At 34.5% G+C, this 17,746-nt stretch overlaps 1 long non-coding RNA gene across 1 annotated transcript in view; it reads left to right on the top strand.

The window, feature by feature from the left end:
- LOC119518897 overlaps positions 1-10,932 on the top strand; it is a 102,108-nt gene extending 91,176 nt beyond the window's left edge. The window contains exons 3-4 of the long non-coding RNA XR_005213866.1: positions 7,448-7,540; positions 10,804-10,932. This is a non-coding gene — a long non-coding RNA (uncharacterized LOC119518897). The remainder of the gene's footprint in view (positions 1-7,447; positions 7,541-10,803) is intronic.
- Positions 10,933-17,746: the final 6,814 nt, after the last annotated feature.

The following is a 17,746-nucleotide window of genomic DNA, read 5'->3' as shown; positions in this document are numbered from 1 at the left end:
GTTTTGGCCACTTCTGGATGATGCACATTTTAAGCCAGTTGTCCTGAAAGCACAAGCTGTTAACAAAAATGCAATTGGAAGAAATTTCCCCTAAGGAGAGTAATTTTAGGATGATGCAAATTACCACACTGGGGAAAAGTCCTACCAATGGGTTTTATTCCCTGCTGGATAAGGCTGTTTGAGACATTGTTGCATTCTTTTGCACAGTTTAATAATTACAATGGTTCGAGTCCCAACCAATTGGTCTTATTTTGAGATGTCTTTCTTTTAAAATTTATATATTCCAAATTACTTTTTAATTTTGCTTTTGTACCTTGTGATACTGGCATCAGGGCTGACATGATCATAGGGTTTTTTTAATGTCAGCTTTCTTATTACTTATTAACTAGCATTTTTCCATTTTATGCTTGGTGTCTGCTGACAGACACTCTTGCAATGGAAATGCTTACACTTGAGAAACTTACTTTCTTAGGAAGATTTCCCCTGTCTTCACATTTGTTCCATCTGGATAATCATCATTAATGTCTTCTCGAAGAAAAGCTACTGTTGATGTTTCTGAAGCCTAGTTTGACCAAGACTGCTGCCTTATGCTCATGTTACATTTTGCTTGTTTTCAAAGTTTTAGAACTTTCTGCTATGTCTGTTCTTTAATTATGAGATTTGCTTCTGGTGTTTTATTTTTTCTCTCTACTGCTCTGCTATACATCTTTTAGGAAGGCTTAATTATGTTTGCAATATCTTAACCTTCATCTTGGATTGGTCTTTTAATTTCTCTAACACATGCAGTGCAAACACTTTTAGCTGGGGCCAAAATCTTTCTTTCATTTTACCTTCTCTTCTATCCAGACATTTGGTTTTCCACATATTACTTTTGAAGATGACAGTCTTCTGGATTGTCTTATAGTGAGAAATAGGAAGTCAATGAATTCTGGACATAGCAAAAGCATCCAGTGATAAAACAAATCTCAGCATTACTGCTCTGAACTGGGTAATTTCACCCAGGCATTATCAGCCAAATTTGATCTAGGCCTGAGCCCAATTCATCATCTTTCTTATCTCTCCCTTAATATGCCTTATCTTAGCTATGTCTACTCTCAGGGTTGTATTTCCGTAAGTTGGGGGTGGGAGGGTCACTGCTCCTCAGGGAACATTCAATGACTGCATGCCACCCACAAAAATATTGTCATCTTGAAGCTCACCAGCAGTTCTCAAAGTCTATAGTCTTATGGCACTTTTTAATATTTTCTTTTCAAACCTGTATAATTTGTAAATTACTAGGTTAGCTGTTGGGAGTGGGCTAGTATTCCCAACTGTTCTTACCTTGAGCTCTCCAGCTGCAGCTTTAGGAAGGAGGGTACTCCTCAGTTGCCTTCTGGAATGTGATTCCTTCTGGGGAGCCAATCTACTCTCTAAGAATTTGCTGTTTTTGTTTTGTTGCCTTCTCTGGGCCTCAAACTCTTTCCTTGCTTTTAACAATTAAACTGTCTCCCTCTTTTCTAACACCCTCTTTAAGAGAAACTAGACTTGGATGATTGGCCTTTTCTCCTTCACATATTTGTCTCTCTAAGTCTTTAAGATCTCATTTACTTTTTCATCTATGAATAATCTATCCTCTAAGATCTTCATGATTTCTCATAAGGAAATATAGTTTTTCCTCCTGCATAGTTGGCTTGTCCTCATTTACTCCCCTTCATTTACTCATTTATGGTCCTTTACTTCAATTCTAACAAAAAGACTGGAGAGTATTTTTAAATGCTCCAGTTGTTTCCTTATTTTCTAGGCAAATTTGATTCTTTGAAACAAACCACACAAATTTTTTTTTTTTTTTTTTTTTTTGGGTTTTGGGTTTGCCATCATTTCTTTGAATTGTTTCACCACATTAACCAAATAAAAGTAATATATTCTCTTTAAAATTAGGGACTATAAAAATTTTTATTTGTTTATGAACAAAATCTTTCAATCTTTAGGGAAGGAACCATTTGGTTGTTTGAAATCAAATTCAGACTCCATGTAATGGGCAAAATCCACTGAAGTCCTTGCATCTAGGGAAGAAGCTGTTTCAGCTCTACCTACCAAGGCTTGGCACTAAATACTTAAAGCTAGAACCTCAACAGGGCCCTGCAGTGGGGGGCACTCATTTGCTTTTACAGTTCTAGGTATAGAATTTGTGGCCAGAGATCTGATTGAGAACAAGAGTGAAAATGGCCTTTTTGCCCCACAATTCTGATTGTTTCAAAATAAGCTTTTCTGAGAAAAAAGATTTTTAAAATTGTTTTTATTCTAAAGAAATCAGAAAATTTTTGAGAATTAATATAACAAAAAACATACATATATGTATGTAAGCATCTGTGTGTGTGTATATATATATGTGTATATGTGTGTGTATATATATATTTTATATCCTTCACCTAGATTCTCCCATTGGTAACATTATGCCACATTTGCATCCTCTCTCTGTCTCTCTCTCTTGTGCCACACACATACATACACATCTACATGCATAAATACAAATACATTATATATACAATATATTCATATCAAATGTATGTAAACATTATTTTTAGTAAGTTGCAAAGATCATGACCTTTCACTATGAAGAACTGTAGCTTAGACCTTGCATCTCCTAAGAATAAGGACATTTTTTACATAATTGTGAAATTATCAAATTCAGGAAGTTTGTCATTCAGTACTACTATCAAATAATCAGTGTTTGCTCAGTTTGTTTTTCTGATTGTTCCAATATTGTTCTATAGAAATGTTTCCCCCAATACAAGATCCAATCTATGACCAAGCGCTGTGTTTAGTTGTTATATCTCCTTTATTCCAATATAGATGTTCAGCCATCTTTTCTCTTTTATAACATTGACATTTTTGAAAAGTAGAGGTCCAGTGTTTTGTAGACTTTAACTTTGGTTTTTCAGATGTTTAATCATGATTTAAAAGATTCATTTGTGATTCCATTCCTATCTTAGCTTTGCCTCTAATACCAACTAAGCAGTAATAAGTTGTTCAAGGTTAACACTTATTGGCACATCCACTAAGGTCCCTACAGCTGGCATTGCTGAGGTTGGCACCTGCATCCTTCCCTATACAAAAGTGACACATACCTGAACAATGTAACAAACATACAGTGATCTCCCAACATGAAAATCCTACATGCCACTAAAGCATGAGGCTTAAAACCACTCTCCCAGGCCATATGAGTTAAAAGGCATCTGCATAACTGTAGAAGACCATGTGCCTAGCACAATGTAAGCCTCCACAATCTACTATGACTTAAAAATACCTAAATGGACTCTGCTTACTAACATGCCACAGAAGCTTAAAGTCACAGTCCCTGAATAGGTCAGGAGCCCAAATCTTTCCATATTACTTATGTCTCCAAGTCTAATCCTGTGCTTGTTTCCCAAGGATCCCAGCCCAATGTATTCATGGTACTTATCATGAGTGGGATCTCAGTATATGGTTGCTGCATTGGATTTCACTGGATTAGATCAATATTTGGGTGTTCGAGTCTAAAACAAGATAGCTTCTTGCATAGTAAAAGCCTAAGGTTATCCTAGTGTGATGAAAACCTCCCCCTATTTTTCAATTGGATTATCCACTCACATAAAGTCAAATTTTATACTTCAGTGAGTCTTAACCATAAATTAAATTAGCCAAAAAATTTAAACAGAAGCACTCCTTAACTGATGGGCTGAGACTCAAAGACACTCATCAGACCCTGGATTCTGACATCCATGGAAAAGAATAGCAGGCATAGAGAGTAAAGGTGTGTACTTCCTTGTTGTTTTTACTGTTGAAAGAAAAGATGCCACAGTGTTGGAAAAGAGAAATGGACATGATAAACAAATCAACCCAGAGAGCAGGTGTTGACATGTGGCTTCATATCAAATAGAATTCTTCCTTCACCTGTGTGACAAAGAAATTGAGTACAGCATTCCCAGTAATATTACACAAAAACAAAATCTCAAAAAAGGAACCTGGAGAGGCATAAAAATGATAGATGAAGAGGCCATAAGAGGCAACCTGATCAAACAACTTGCAGCTATGGTGACTGAAGATTGTGTGGTGCTTTACTCCATGCTGCTGTTGACCTCTAGCAACTTCACCTCAGCCGGCTCCTGCCCTGAGTGAACATTGTAGAGTTCTTGCTGATGGACTAAAAAGGATCTTTCAGTTCAGTTTAAATGTGGATTTGTAGAGTCCTAGATGTCTGACCAGGAATAAAAGAGAAAATGAGGGCTGGGAAACTTATTTTAGCACATAAAAAGACAGTGCTTTTCTAACACAGCACTGGCCAGAAAGGATATGAGCCAGCAGTCCTCAAGTTTGATATGGCGGCCTTTGCAAGTCCCCAAGACCCTTAAAGAGATCTGTGCAGTCAAAATTATTTTCATAATGACACTAAGATGTTATTTTCCTTTTTTACTCTTATTCTCGTGAGTGTATAGTGGAATTTTCCAGAGACTACCAGATGTGTGATGACAGTCACTCTGAAAGAGAATGAGATGTGTACTTATGTAGTCTAGAATTTTCTAAAGAATTAACTCAGTTTGTTCTGAGTGCTTTAATTTGTGATCACTGGCTATCTGCAGTTATACCTCCCATAATCTCTATAACCTTCTTTTCATCTAAGAAATCAATATTTTGGAATTCCAAAACTTGCCTTTTGCCATCTTTAAAGAAAGCAAGATTTATTGTAGCATTTCAAAATAACAACATATTAGATAGTAAAGGGTTAAAGAGATTAAGGGAGTTAAAACTGCTGGTAAAAAGTGGCACCAAGCTGTACCAGTACTTGCGATTTTCATCACCCACTTACAGTTAAAAAAAAGGTGCAGTTCCATCTAAGAATATCCTAGTTAAAGTAGTGAAAATTGCTAACTACATTAAATATTAACCCTTGAGTACTTTCTTATTAATATGCTGTTAGACAAAATGGAAAGCACACACAATGCAACTTTTCATCCCAAAGTACAATGGTTGTCTCTAGGAAAAAAAATTGTGTGATTGAGTTGTAAGGTGAACTAGCTGCTTTTTAATAGAGCAACAGACAGACCAACTATAGTTTTTCAAACTTGAGGATGCATCAGGCCTTTTCTCAAAAATGAACAAAGTGAACATATCACATTAGGGCAAATAGCCAACAGTATTTTTGCCAATAATAAAATTAGAGTTTTCCAACAAAAATTTAAATTTTGGAAAACTTATATCCACTAGCATGAGCTTGACAACTTTACAATACGAAAAACTTCCAGATTCCACACTGTACCTATTTTTCAATACAATTTTATTAAGATGTAATCACATAATATGCAATCATTCAAAGTGTACAATTAGTTGTTCAAAGTATTGTCATGTAGTTGTGCATCCATCACCACAATCAAACTTTGAACATTTTCATTAAAAAAGATTGGCATGCTAATATTAGATCCTGGCCTGATTTTCTTGTAGGAATTATGCTGGTTTCATAAAAATATCTGGGAAGTTTTCCTTCTTCCACTGCTGTCTGAAAGAGTTTCTGTAATAGTGGAATTATTTATTTTTAAAATATTCAGTAGAATTCACCAGTGGATCCATCTAGGCCTGGAGTTTGATTTGTGGAAATGTTTTTAATTATAAATTTGATTTATTTCCAAGATATAGGGCTATTCAGATGCTCTAATATGGGAGATTTTGGTAATTTGAGTCTAATCAGGAATTTGTCTATTTTGTCTAAATTGTTGGAATTGTTGGCATAAAATTGTTCACAATGTTTCTTTATGAGTCTAGAAATATCTGCAGGATCTTTAGTGATGTTCCTCTTTCATTTCTTATATTGTTAATTTGCTTTTTCCTTTTTTCTTGATCAATATGGCTAGAGGCTTATTAATTTTATATACATTTTGAGTTTGATAATTTTCTCCATTATTTTCTTTGTTAACTTTGTTTTTGCTGTTTATTATTTCCTTTCTTCCATCTACTTTGGATTTAATTTGATCTTCTTTTCCAAGTAGAAGCTTATATCATTTATATTATGGCTTTCTTCTTATTTAATATAAGCATTTATAGAAATAAATTTCTCTCTAGCTACTGATTTAGAAGCATCCCCCAAATTTTGATCAACCATATTTTCATTATCATTCAGTTCCAAATATTTTCCAATTTACCTTTTGATGTTTATTATTTGGAAAGGTGTTGTTACTGAACATATGGAGGTTTCCTACATATCATATTGTTACTGACTACTAATTTAATTTCACTCTGGTCTGAGAATATATCCTGTAACATTTCAACCTATCAAACTTATTGCAACTTGTATTGTGGCCCAGCATTTGTTCTACCTTGGTTAACATTCTACAGACAATTGAAAATAACGTATTCTGCAGCTGTTGGGTATAGTGTTCCATAAATGTTAATAAGATGATTGATCTTATTGATTTTCTATTTATATTTCCTATTTCTTGTTCAATTCTATCAATTAATGAGAGGGATGTTAAAATCAACTATAGTTATAAGTTTATCTATTTTTTAAATAGTTATATTAGTTTTTGTTTCATATATTCTGAAGCTCTGTTAATTAAGTACATACATATTTAGGATTGTTATATCTTATTGATCAATCAGCTCTTTTGCCATTTTGAAATTTCTTCTCTTTTCTCATGATACTCCTTCTCTTGAAGGCTAAGGTTTGATATTAATCACCACTTGAAGTATGCTTACCACCAATATTTGTTGGAAAAACTACCCATTCTCCAGTAAATTGCCTTTGTATTTTTGTCAAAAATTAATTGATCATATTTGTATAGATTTATTTCGGTATTCTCTATTCTATTCCATTGATTTATGTGTCTATTTTTTCACCAATACTATTTTACCTTACTGTAGCTTAAAATTAGGTATGTGCTTCCTCCAAATTTGTTCTTTTTCAAATTCTTTTGACTTCTGTAGCTCCTTGATCTTCCCATATAAATTTTAGAATCAACTTGTTTACATCTGCAAACATCCTTTTGGAATTTAATTGGCATTACATTAAATCTATAGATCTGTTAAGGGAGACTTGACATCTTAACTATTTTGAACATTATTGTCCATGAATGTGATATGTTTCTCCATTTAAGATTTTTTATCTCTTTTATCAGTGCTTTGTATTTTTTAGTATACATTTTCTGTATATTTTGTTAGCTTTTATCTAAGTATTTCATTTTTTGGAGCTAAAATAAATGGTGTTGCCTCCTCAATTTTGGTTTCCAAGTTTTTATTGTTTGTATATAGAAATATGATTAATTTTTATGTTACCTTTGTGTGGTACAAACTTGCTAAACTCACTCAATAGTTCTAGTAGGTTTTTGTAGATTCCCTGGGATTTTCTACAGAGGCAATCATGCTGTCTTCAAATAGCACTGTTTTATTTTTTTCCTTTCCAATTTGCACATCTTTAATTCTTTTTCTTGTCTCATTGCAGTCTAGGACTTTCAGTATGTTGGCAAATCAGAGTGGTGAGAGGGGACATAGGCCTTGTTCCCAAACTGAGGTAGAAAATATTCGTCTTTCACCAGTAAGTATGATGTTGATTGTCATTTTTATAGATTTACTTTATCAGGTTAAGGAAGTTCCCTTCTATTCCCAGTTTGCAGAGAGTTCTTATCTTGAAAGGACATTGAATTTTGTCAGTAGTGTTTTCTGCATGAATTGATAAAATCACATGATTTTTTTCTTCTCTTTTATTCTTTAAATATAGGGGAGTACATTGATTTTCAAATGTTCAGCCTGCCTTTTATTTCCAAAATCAACCTCACTTAGTTATGATATATTATTATTTTTAGCTATTGCTGATCTGATTTTGATCAGATCCAAGATGCAGTCATCTGGATGAAAGTACTGTGTGTACTTGTAAGGAAGGTATATTCTGCTTTTGTTGCATCCAATGTTCTATAAATGTCAATAAGATCCAGGTGATTGATAGTGTTATTCGGTTCATCTTTGCTTGCATGCTGATTTTCTATCTACGTGTTCTATCGATTACTGAGAGGAGTGTTGAAGTCTCCACTGTAACTGTGAATTGGTCCATTTCTTGTTTCAGTTCTGTCAGCCATGCTTCATGTATTTTAAATGTCTGTTGTCAGGCATATCCACATACAAGGTTAATATAAATTGGCCCTTTCCTCATTATGTGATATACCTTGTTATTCTTGGTAAGTCTTATGCTGACATCTACTGTATCTGATATTAATATAGTTATCAAGCTTTCTTTGATTAGTTTTTGCAAAAGATATATTTTTCATTCTACTTCTTTTAACCCACCTATGTCATTATATTTAAAGTGTTTTTTAATATATAGCTTATAATTGAGCTTTATTTTTTATCCAATTTGAAAATATTCATCTTCTAATTAATGTGTTTATATTATTTACATTTAATAAAATTATCAATATGGCTGAATTTATGTCTAGTATTTTATTATTTTTTTATTCTGTCCTCTGTTTTTTAGTTCCTCTGTTTCCTCTTCCCAGCCTGCTTTGGAATTATTTGAACCCTTTATATCATTACATTTCAATTTATCCTTTGGGTTTTTACACTTGATCATAGCCAAAGGCCAAGACATGATATTGCTGGGTTTTTGGCTCTATTTCTTTGTTCTGTAATTTTTAGTGGTTTCCCTAGAGATTATAATATGCATATTAACTTTCATAGTCTAGTCAGAAGTAATATTTTAATTCTCAGTCCTTCCCCCTTTATGCTGCAGTTGTATGAGCTACATCTGCATATGTTGAAACACACACCAGACATTGTCATAATTTTTATTTTCAACTATCATACATACTTTACCGAACTTAAGACGAGAAACATATTTTAATACATTTACCCAGATACTTACTATTTCTATTGTTCTTCCTTCATTTTCCTGAAATTCCTTCCACCTGAAATTTCATTTCATCTGAAGAACTTCTTTGACATTTCTTTCAGGATAGATCTGCTGATAACAGACTCTTTTTGTTTTCCTTCCTCTGAGAATATCTTCACGAGAGCTTAATTCTTGAAGGATATTTTCCTTTGACATAGAATTGTGGATTGACAGTTATTTTCTTTCAGCCCTTGACAAATATTTCACTGCCTTCTGGTATCCATGATCTCAGATGAGAAATCTTCCACTGTCCTTTGAATCACTGTTCCCCTATATGTAATGTGTCATTTTTATTTGGCTCCTTTTCAGATTTTTCTTTGTCTTTAGTTTTCGCCAGTTTGATTACATGTGTTAGGCAATCATTGCCATTGTTCTCCAGATTCTAAATTTGTATTGAAATTAGAATTTGTATTGAAATCAGTACTACAAAAGAAAATCATAGTTTTTTTTCTTTTTCATTGATTCAAAACTAAACTTAGACCAATTATCCAAAATACATTTGAAACGACTGCAGTCAGTTGGACTATTAACATTTCCCATGGTTACAATTATCTGGTGCCAACAGAAGATTTCCCAGGGTTAGATCTGCCTAGCAAGACTCAAACCTGACTTCTAACCCTTGTAAGCTTACCCAGAAACAGAACCAGAAACTGAGTACTTTCCAGGATTAAATTCTCATAAGTCTTCAGACTTGTTCCCAATAACAGATTCTAGGGTGGGACTTGAACCCACAATCCTAGCAAACAAGCTTTCACAACAGAATAGGTACTTATACAAAGTTGCTCACTGAACTATTTCTTCTCTTTAAATGAAACCACATCGTAGAACTAACAATGCTGGCAGGAATCGGAGTGAGTCCCTGTAAATGAGCCTCTAGACTAATTGGTCTAGGTGGACACATGGGGTTAGAAGCTGGACATATCCTTGTATCCTCCGGCAGTGGTCTCTAAGACTGGGGTCCCATCTAGACTCATTGCCCAATATGCATGGAAGCCAATACTGTGATACTAGGATTTCAAGGAAAGAAAGAATTTATTGCAAGGCTAACTCAGCAGGAGGCAGGAATTTAAGGGAAGATCAGATCTGTCTCCCTAAGCTATAGAGGTTTGGGGTTGTCATGTGGTTAGGAGGGGTTTGGTGTATGGGAGTGTCACAGGATGGGGTGGGATGACGTGGATCAAGGGACAGGGTTAAGAGGAGCATGTGCTGTTATGAATCATGCTAGTGCATGCATTGCAGTGTTCAAAAATGGCAGCTTGGCATGATAAGTAGAAGAGATTTTTTGTTATTATAATTGGGTAAAGGCTACTTTAATCTGGTCATGCCCCTAAGGCTAAAATTGGTCAGAACTGGCCTTAGCAGGTGCTACAGAGGGAGGGGGAAAACAGGAACTTATTTTGTGATCATACAAGCTTCTTATTAATAAATGTGAGGAGGTGGGTGTTCTAAGAAAAGGGAAATACAACTTTCATAAGCCAATAAGGGACGGGCTACCTTGAAAAGTGGGTTACTAGATGGCAGTTTCTGTTACATGTCCAGATGACTTTATGGACAATATATTTTTGAACTGGTTCTAGAGAGAGTAAAAAGATAGTATAGACAGAGAGGAATGCAGAAAATATTCTTGGTGGTTAGAAAGTCCTGAAACCACAGTGGGAGGGTAAAAGTAAAGTTTCCCACACATTCTCTATAAACCAGGCTTCTATTTAAAGATGGTGTCTTCTGGATAAAAATAACATACACTAAATCATGAGGTTCAGTCATGGCAAGGCAGGCTGAAGGTGGGCAAGGCTGAAAATCCTAGCTAGCCTCCACAAAACTAAGACATAGGCAAATATTCTTGGCATCTCCTGCCTACCTTCTCTCTTTCTTAACCCTTGGCTATACTCCATCTTCTCTGCTTCTCTGTCCACCAGGGATTTAGGACTCTTCTTTACCTGAAGCTGCTCCTGAATTTTGGATAACAAGCGGAAAAATTCAAGAACAATTTGTGAAGGATTCAATGTGATACTCTTTTCAAGAAGATTGGCTTCTAAAAAAAGGACAATAATTAACAAATAAACATAAATTACTAGTGGTGGAATGTCATGACTCACAAATGTGTCATAATTTGTGATGAAGGGAGGCCCTGCCTCTTTAATTAATACTACGTGGGTAAGCGCCTAGTCTGATTTTGTACGGAGTTCCTTTGACTCTTGAAAAATTGTATTAGTAACAGTACCCCACAAAAAAGTAAGTTTTCTATGTTCTTGGGAGAATGTAATTAGTTTGATATGTAATATTTTACTCTTCACTGAATCAAAATCTATTTATATTAACAAAAGCCAAAGAGTGAGATAGAATAAGTTTACCTCAAGATAGGTATGAGAGAATTGGGTATGTCTCTCAATTTCATGGTGCATTAAATGGAGAGCTGATTGAAAAGAATGTGGTTCATTGAGTCCACCTCACAGAGAATACATCCAAGTGTATATGAGTGCTCTAAGCTCAAAGAAATTTAAAGTTCAGTTCTTGCTTGAGATAACCTGCTTCAGTCATTCTTTCCTTTTATCTTATAAGGAATCTCTTTTCCACAGAATATTTTCTAAGTTGGCAAATGGAAAAGAGAACATTCATCTTCAAAGAAATCCAGGTAATATTATCAAGTTGAAACTTGGCATTTTGAGCTTGAAAATTCTAAATAAAGATTTATAAGCCTTAAATTCCATCCTTAGAAATCCTATCGAGTACCTTTGTGCTACAGTCATTGTACCAGACCCTTACCATCTGTTCTAGTTTGCTAATGCTGCGGAATGCAAAACACCAGAGATGGACTGGCTTTTATAAAAAGGGGGTTTATTTGGCTATACAGTTACAGTCTTAAGGCCATAAAGTATCCAAGGTAACACATCAGTAATCAAGTACCTTCACTGGAGGATGGCAAATGGCGTCCGGAAAACCTCTGTGAGCTGGGAAGGCACGTGGCTGGTGTCTGCTCCAAAGTTCTGGTTTCAAAATGGCTTTCTCCCAGGACATTCCTCTCTAGCAAGCTTGCTCTTCTTCAAACGTCACTCACAGCTGCACTCCCTTTTTCTCTCCTTGAGTCAGCTCATTTACATGGCTCCTCTGATCAAGGCCCACCCCGAATGGGTGGGGCCATGCCTCCATGAGAGTATCCCACCAGAGTCACCACCCACAGCTGGGTGGGGCACATTCCAAGCAAATCTAATCAGCACCAAAAGTCTGTCCCACAAGACTACATCAAAGATAATGGCGTTTGGGGTACAAAATGCATTCAAACCAGCACACCATCTGTTACATAATTTAATCCTTATAACCATTCTGCAATATATATGTTATCAGCCCTATTTCTTTTGTTTAAAGAAGGAAACTGGTACTCACAGAGGTCAAATGATTTGCCCAAGGCAATGCACCAACTAAGAGGTAGAGGAATGACTTACACCCTGATCCTTTGACTTTGAATCATGCACTTCTTCCATTTTACCCTTTTTCATTTCTCTACTATTGATTAAGAAAAATATGAAAAAGCCAGTTTTCTGCTTTAACATTTTATCACATTATAAAAGCAAAATATGATATATGCATTCCTAAGGAGATTTTACATATATGGTATGTACGTGTGTGTATGGAAAGAGATGATGAAGGGAAAAATAAAATAAAATAAACTGATCATGAAAATGTGCAATGAACTAAGAAGTAGGATTAACACAGTTCTCTATTTTATATTTTTGATTTTCCAAGACATTAAGATTTTTTGAGAATATAACTTTTAATGCCACATAGGTGTCCAACATACAGATAGGTTGTAATTTATTTAGTTTTTCTACAGTGCTGTTGGAAATTTAGGTTGATTCCAATTCTTGCTGCTACAAATAATGGTATGATGGCTATATTTGTACATACATTTTAATCAGCATTTCTAATTATTTCTATAGTTTATATTCTGAGAAGTATAATAAGAGGTCAAAAGGTTTGAATATTCTTAATTGTTTTTGGAAAATTGCTTTTTGGAAAATATTTGTCTTTTGGCACTAACATTAACAATATATGAGAATTCCTGTCTTAACACAGTCTCTAAAACTGAGTATTATCATTTTTAACTTTCATAATTTTATAAGTGGAATATAGTATTTTCTTGTAGTTTTATTTGGTTACTATAATTACTTATAACTTGAAATATACCTTCATAAAATTATTGGCCATATATAGAGAAAATGTATTTTTAAATCCCCCAGATCAAAGCTAATTTCACCCAATAATAATAATAATTTTAATTGGGTACCATTCCGTATGTGTGTGTGTGTGTATGTGTGCAAGAGTATAACTAATTGAACACATATTAATATAAATGAATATATGTGCATTCATGTATTTAATTACTATCATCATCCCCATTTTACAGATGGGACACAGGATACAGAGGGTGGTTTATGAGAGTCACACAGCTGTTAGATGGCTACTATTTGAATCCAGGTGAACAGCCCTGGAGTCTCCATCGTTAACAACTGTATGTTATTGCCTCTTTAAAGATACTCATTTCTGAGTTATCTGATAGTTATACTAGGCTGTAGCAAAATTTTATTTTCAAAATGAAATGCTTCTTCACACAGGGACAGAAAATATATTTTGATCAGAAAATGTTGCCCATGCATGTGATGACCCCTTTTATGTGATTTATATTTGGCCTGTATAAAAATAAGATTTTTTGGGGGGTTAAACATAGCATATATAGGATGGAAGTCTGTTCATTTTATCATCTGAGTTATCTTAAAATGGAGATATTTTATTGGAGAGACATATCTAATTCTGTGCTTTCTTCCTTTAGAATAAGCAGAACTTTACTAGTAAAAAATATGATTAAAGACTATGAAAACTAATCTTGGTGAAAAAAAGCAGGAATGAGTTATCTACAGAAAAGAAAATATTGGAGTGCCTCATTGTTGTTTAGAAATATATTTAAAATAAAATTAGCCTTTTATTCTGTTAAATTTGTTGTAAATGTATCTCTCACACATTTATATATATTTTATATTCAGGAAATCTAAATTATTCATTTTTTAAAATATTTTCACATATAGTTTCTCTTATTGTGTTTATGCTAAGAAAGTCATCCATAACCTAAGCTCACTTAAATATTTACTTGTTTATATTAACTTTTGTAATTTTGCAATTCCGTTTTACTCTTTAAGGCATCAGTAATTTATTTTGGTCTGAGGTGAAAACTAAGGGAATAAACTGATATTTTCTAATACTTAGGCAATTTTTCTAGTAATGGTTGGTTTGTTACATTGAATGTTGCTAATTTCAGGATTTTATTGCACTGGGGTAAAAAATAATGACTGTCCAGTTTTACTCCTGAAGATTGACTGAAGTTAATTTTTATCTATTTAAAAATATTCCACAAGAACTTCATTAATACATGTATCCATTGTTTAAAATACTTTAAAATACATCAACATTATTATTCAGATTATTCAAGTATTCTATATACTTTTTAATTGTTTTTGGTTATCTCATAATAGTTGCACAAATGAGAAACTGCATCAGGGTTTTCTAATTAAATGACATTCTAAACATGAACTCTTGGAGTGGTTGTCATGTGGAAGTTAGTTATGATAGAATGGTTGAAGGAATAGAGAAAATGGTCTTGAGGTAATATAAAAACCTAAGTAAACTCATTCATAAATAGCAAAATACAAATAAAAATATGTGAGGCTAGATAACATGTGGTATTGCATGCCATGGCCAGGAGCTGAAATTTTATTCTTTAGGCCAGTGGTTTTATGTCAGCTCCATAAAAATTCTCCAGGGATTTTGAAGCAGTACTTAAATGAGAGTTAGGTTCTCAAGGTACTCTGTAAGTAGCTCTATAAAGCAAAAAAACATTTATTATTAAAATACTGTGAAAAAAATTTCTTGTGTTGCATATGAATTATTATATACATGGTTGTAATCTACTTATTACAGTAATTGCTATGCATGCTGAAGTCTGAACATCAGCAAACAAGGAACAAAGGAAAGTTCATATGAAGATGGCTGGGCATTCACAACATTGTTAAGGAAATTATCAGTGACTGCAGACTGGGTTCAAATATTGGTTCCAGCCCAGTCTCTCTTTCCTTTCCTTCTGGGACTCCAACTGCTTGTGGGGTAGTCCTTATTAACATATCCCATATTTCTCTACTGCTTTTTATTTTTCTTCCTCTTGTCTCTCAATGCTTTTGTCTGGATACATCCTTCTGAATCACCTTCCATTTTACTAATGTTCTCTTTAGTTATGTCAAATCTTCTCTTAAAGCCATAAGTTGAGTTCTTATTTTCAGTCATTATATTTTTTCAATATTAGGATTTCTATTTGATCTTTTGTATAGTTTCCTGGATTTTCCATCTTGTGTTTTAATTATTTGAACATATTTTTCACAGGTAAAGGCCAGGTTTGAAAATTCAGTTATTTATATTTCCTGTAGGTCTATTTTAATTTTTTGTTCTTTTACTTAGTTTTGTTCAAATCTTTTCTATTCGTACATTTGTTTATTTTTATAGAATGCCAGACATTAAATATAAATATTGTAGAAATAATTTGAGACTCGAGATCATGTTTTCTTTCTCCAGAGATGATTTAATTTTGTTTCTGGAATGATCTAGACTAGGAACAATAGCAATGCCAGATCATCTTAATCCAATAAAGGACTGAAATAATTTGAATCTGGGCTTTAGTCGTTCTCAGAGCTCTTCACTCTTACTCCTAGGTTTAGCCCTTTGGAGTCCCAGTTAAAAGCCTTCATATGTATCAGAGCTCTTCCTCCTTGGTGGATGTGTCCAGTTTTGGTTCTCCCAGTTTCTTGAATCTGCCAAAAACTCTGCTTAGCTTCTCAAATGCTCCACCAATACTTTTGGAATTGGCAAATTCTTCAATGGGAAAAGTGGTGCTGATTGCCAAGCTCACCTCTTTGGCTCTTTTTCCTATTCTGAATTTTACACCTAAAATTCTTGTTGTCTAGTAGCTTTTGAATGCCTTCAGGGATTTTTTTAAAACCTATTTTGTCCAAATTTTCTAGTTGTTATCAATAAAAAGGTTTGTCTGAAATAGCCCAGTTCACCTTTGCTGGATTTTATGTATTTATTCTGATGCATGAAGGTTGTAAGGAAGCATAAAGTGGGGAATAAGGGGATATGCTTAGAGGTTTGTGCAAAAATGCACAGATTCAGGGAAAAGATAATGAGGCCCTAAAGTATGGTTAGAGAAGATCTGAGGGAGTCTAGAAACATTCAGGAAGTAGCAACGGCACTCCAAGTGACAGCCTGAGGTGTTTTTAGAGCCTTTCCTCCTGGTTTGATTTTGAACTACTAATTGGTCAGGAGGGATATTGACAGTCACTTTCTGATTTAGATGACACTGGGTGGTGATGCTATTAGCTGAGATAGGGAATACAAGAACAAAAATAACTCTGGGTCAGAAGTAGAGAGAAAGTATTCAGCTTTGGGCATACTATGTTTGGTGTATCTATGATACATTAAAGATTCATATCTAGCAGGTAGTTGAATATGTAAGTATATGTATTCGCACATACTCATATACATACATACATAGTGACAGACAGAATTCCTAATATATCTCCCCAAGAGTCTTGCCCCCTGATTATTCAAACACTAATCTAGGTACTGTTCTCTGCTTTGAAGGGACTTCACAGATATATTTAAGATTACTGATGAGCTGATGTTAAGTAAGAAGTTTATTCTGAATTATTTGGGTGGGCCCAAAATAATTGCCCTTAAAAGAAGAAGGGGAACACAGAAGAGATAATCAGAGAGATGCAGCAGAAGGGAATGTCAGAGAGAGTTTCCAAGTATAGAAGGATTTGCTGTGCTGTGACTGGTTTCTGAGATGTAGGGGCCCATCCTCAAGTATCAGAGAGAGGTTTCTAAGAGATAAGGGCAGACCTCAACTGACAAATAAACAAATAGGGACCTTGGTCCTATACCTGCAAGGAAATAGATTCTGCCAATAATCTGAAGGACCTTTATTGACCCTCAATAAAGGAACACAGCCCTGCTGACACCTTGATTTCAGCCTTGTGAGACCCAAAACAGAGGAAACAGCTAAGACATGCTGTGCTAAGTCTTCTAACCCACAGAAACTGTGAGATGAAAAATGGGTGTTGCTTAAGACACCACATTTGTGGTAATTTGTTATGACAGTAATAGAAAACATGCATACTATGCATATATACACACACATATATCAAGTTCAAGGGAGATCTAAGAAGAGGATAGTGTATATGTAGAGTGAGAAGAGTAGGTTGATGATAGAAACCTAGGGAATAATGATGTTTAAAGGTCATAGAAAAACAGGTTCCCAAAGAAAGAAACAGAAGATGTGCTATGGAAGCCAAAAAAGAGAGAAAATCTCAAGAATGAAGGAGTGTGAAATGCTACAAAAAAGGAAAAATTACTGGCAAGGAATATTACTACACTGTACACCTTTTTCACTATATCACAGGGTCTGATCTCAATTTTGGAAGAGCTGTGCCTTTTGCTTTTGTTTTTGTTTGTTTGTTTGTTTGTTTAATGTTGTCTTATTAGATGTGTCAGTTTGGATATATTATATCTCCCCCAAAACCATGTTTTAATCCAATCTTGTGGGGACAGAGTTGTTAATCTTTTTGATTAGGGTGTGACCTCTTGATTGAATGTATCCATGGAGATTTAACCCCATCCATTCAGGGTGGGTCTTGATTAATTTCCTGGAATCCTTTAAAGGGAGCTCACACAGAGCAGCTGAGAGAGACTTCTGGAAAGACACCTGCTGACATTTTGAGATGCTTTTCATCAGTGAAGGTATCCTCTTGTTGATGCCTT

This window comes from Choloepus didactylus, chromosome 2 (assembly GCF_015220235.1).
Source record: "Choloepus didactylus isolate mChoDid1 chromosome 2, mChoDid1.pri, whole genome shotgun sequence".
Classification (NCBI taxonomy): Eukaryota; Metazoa; Chordata; class Mammalia; order Pilosa; family Megalonychidae; genus Choloepus; species Choloepus didactylus.
This window is presented reverse-complemented; position numbering and strand designations above follow the sequence as displayed.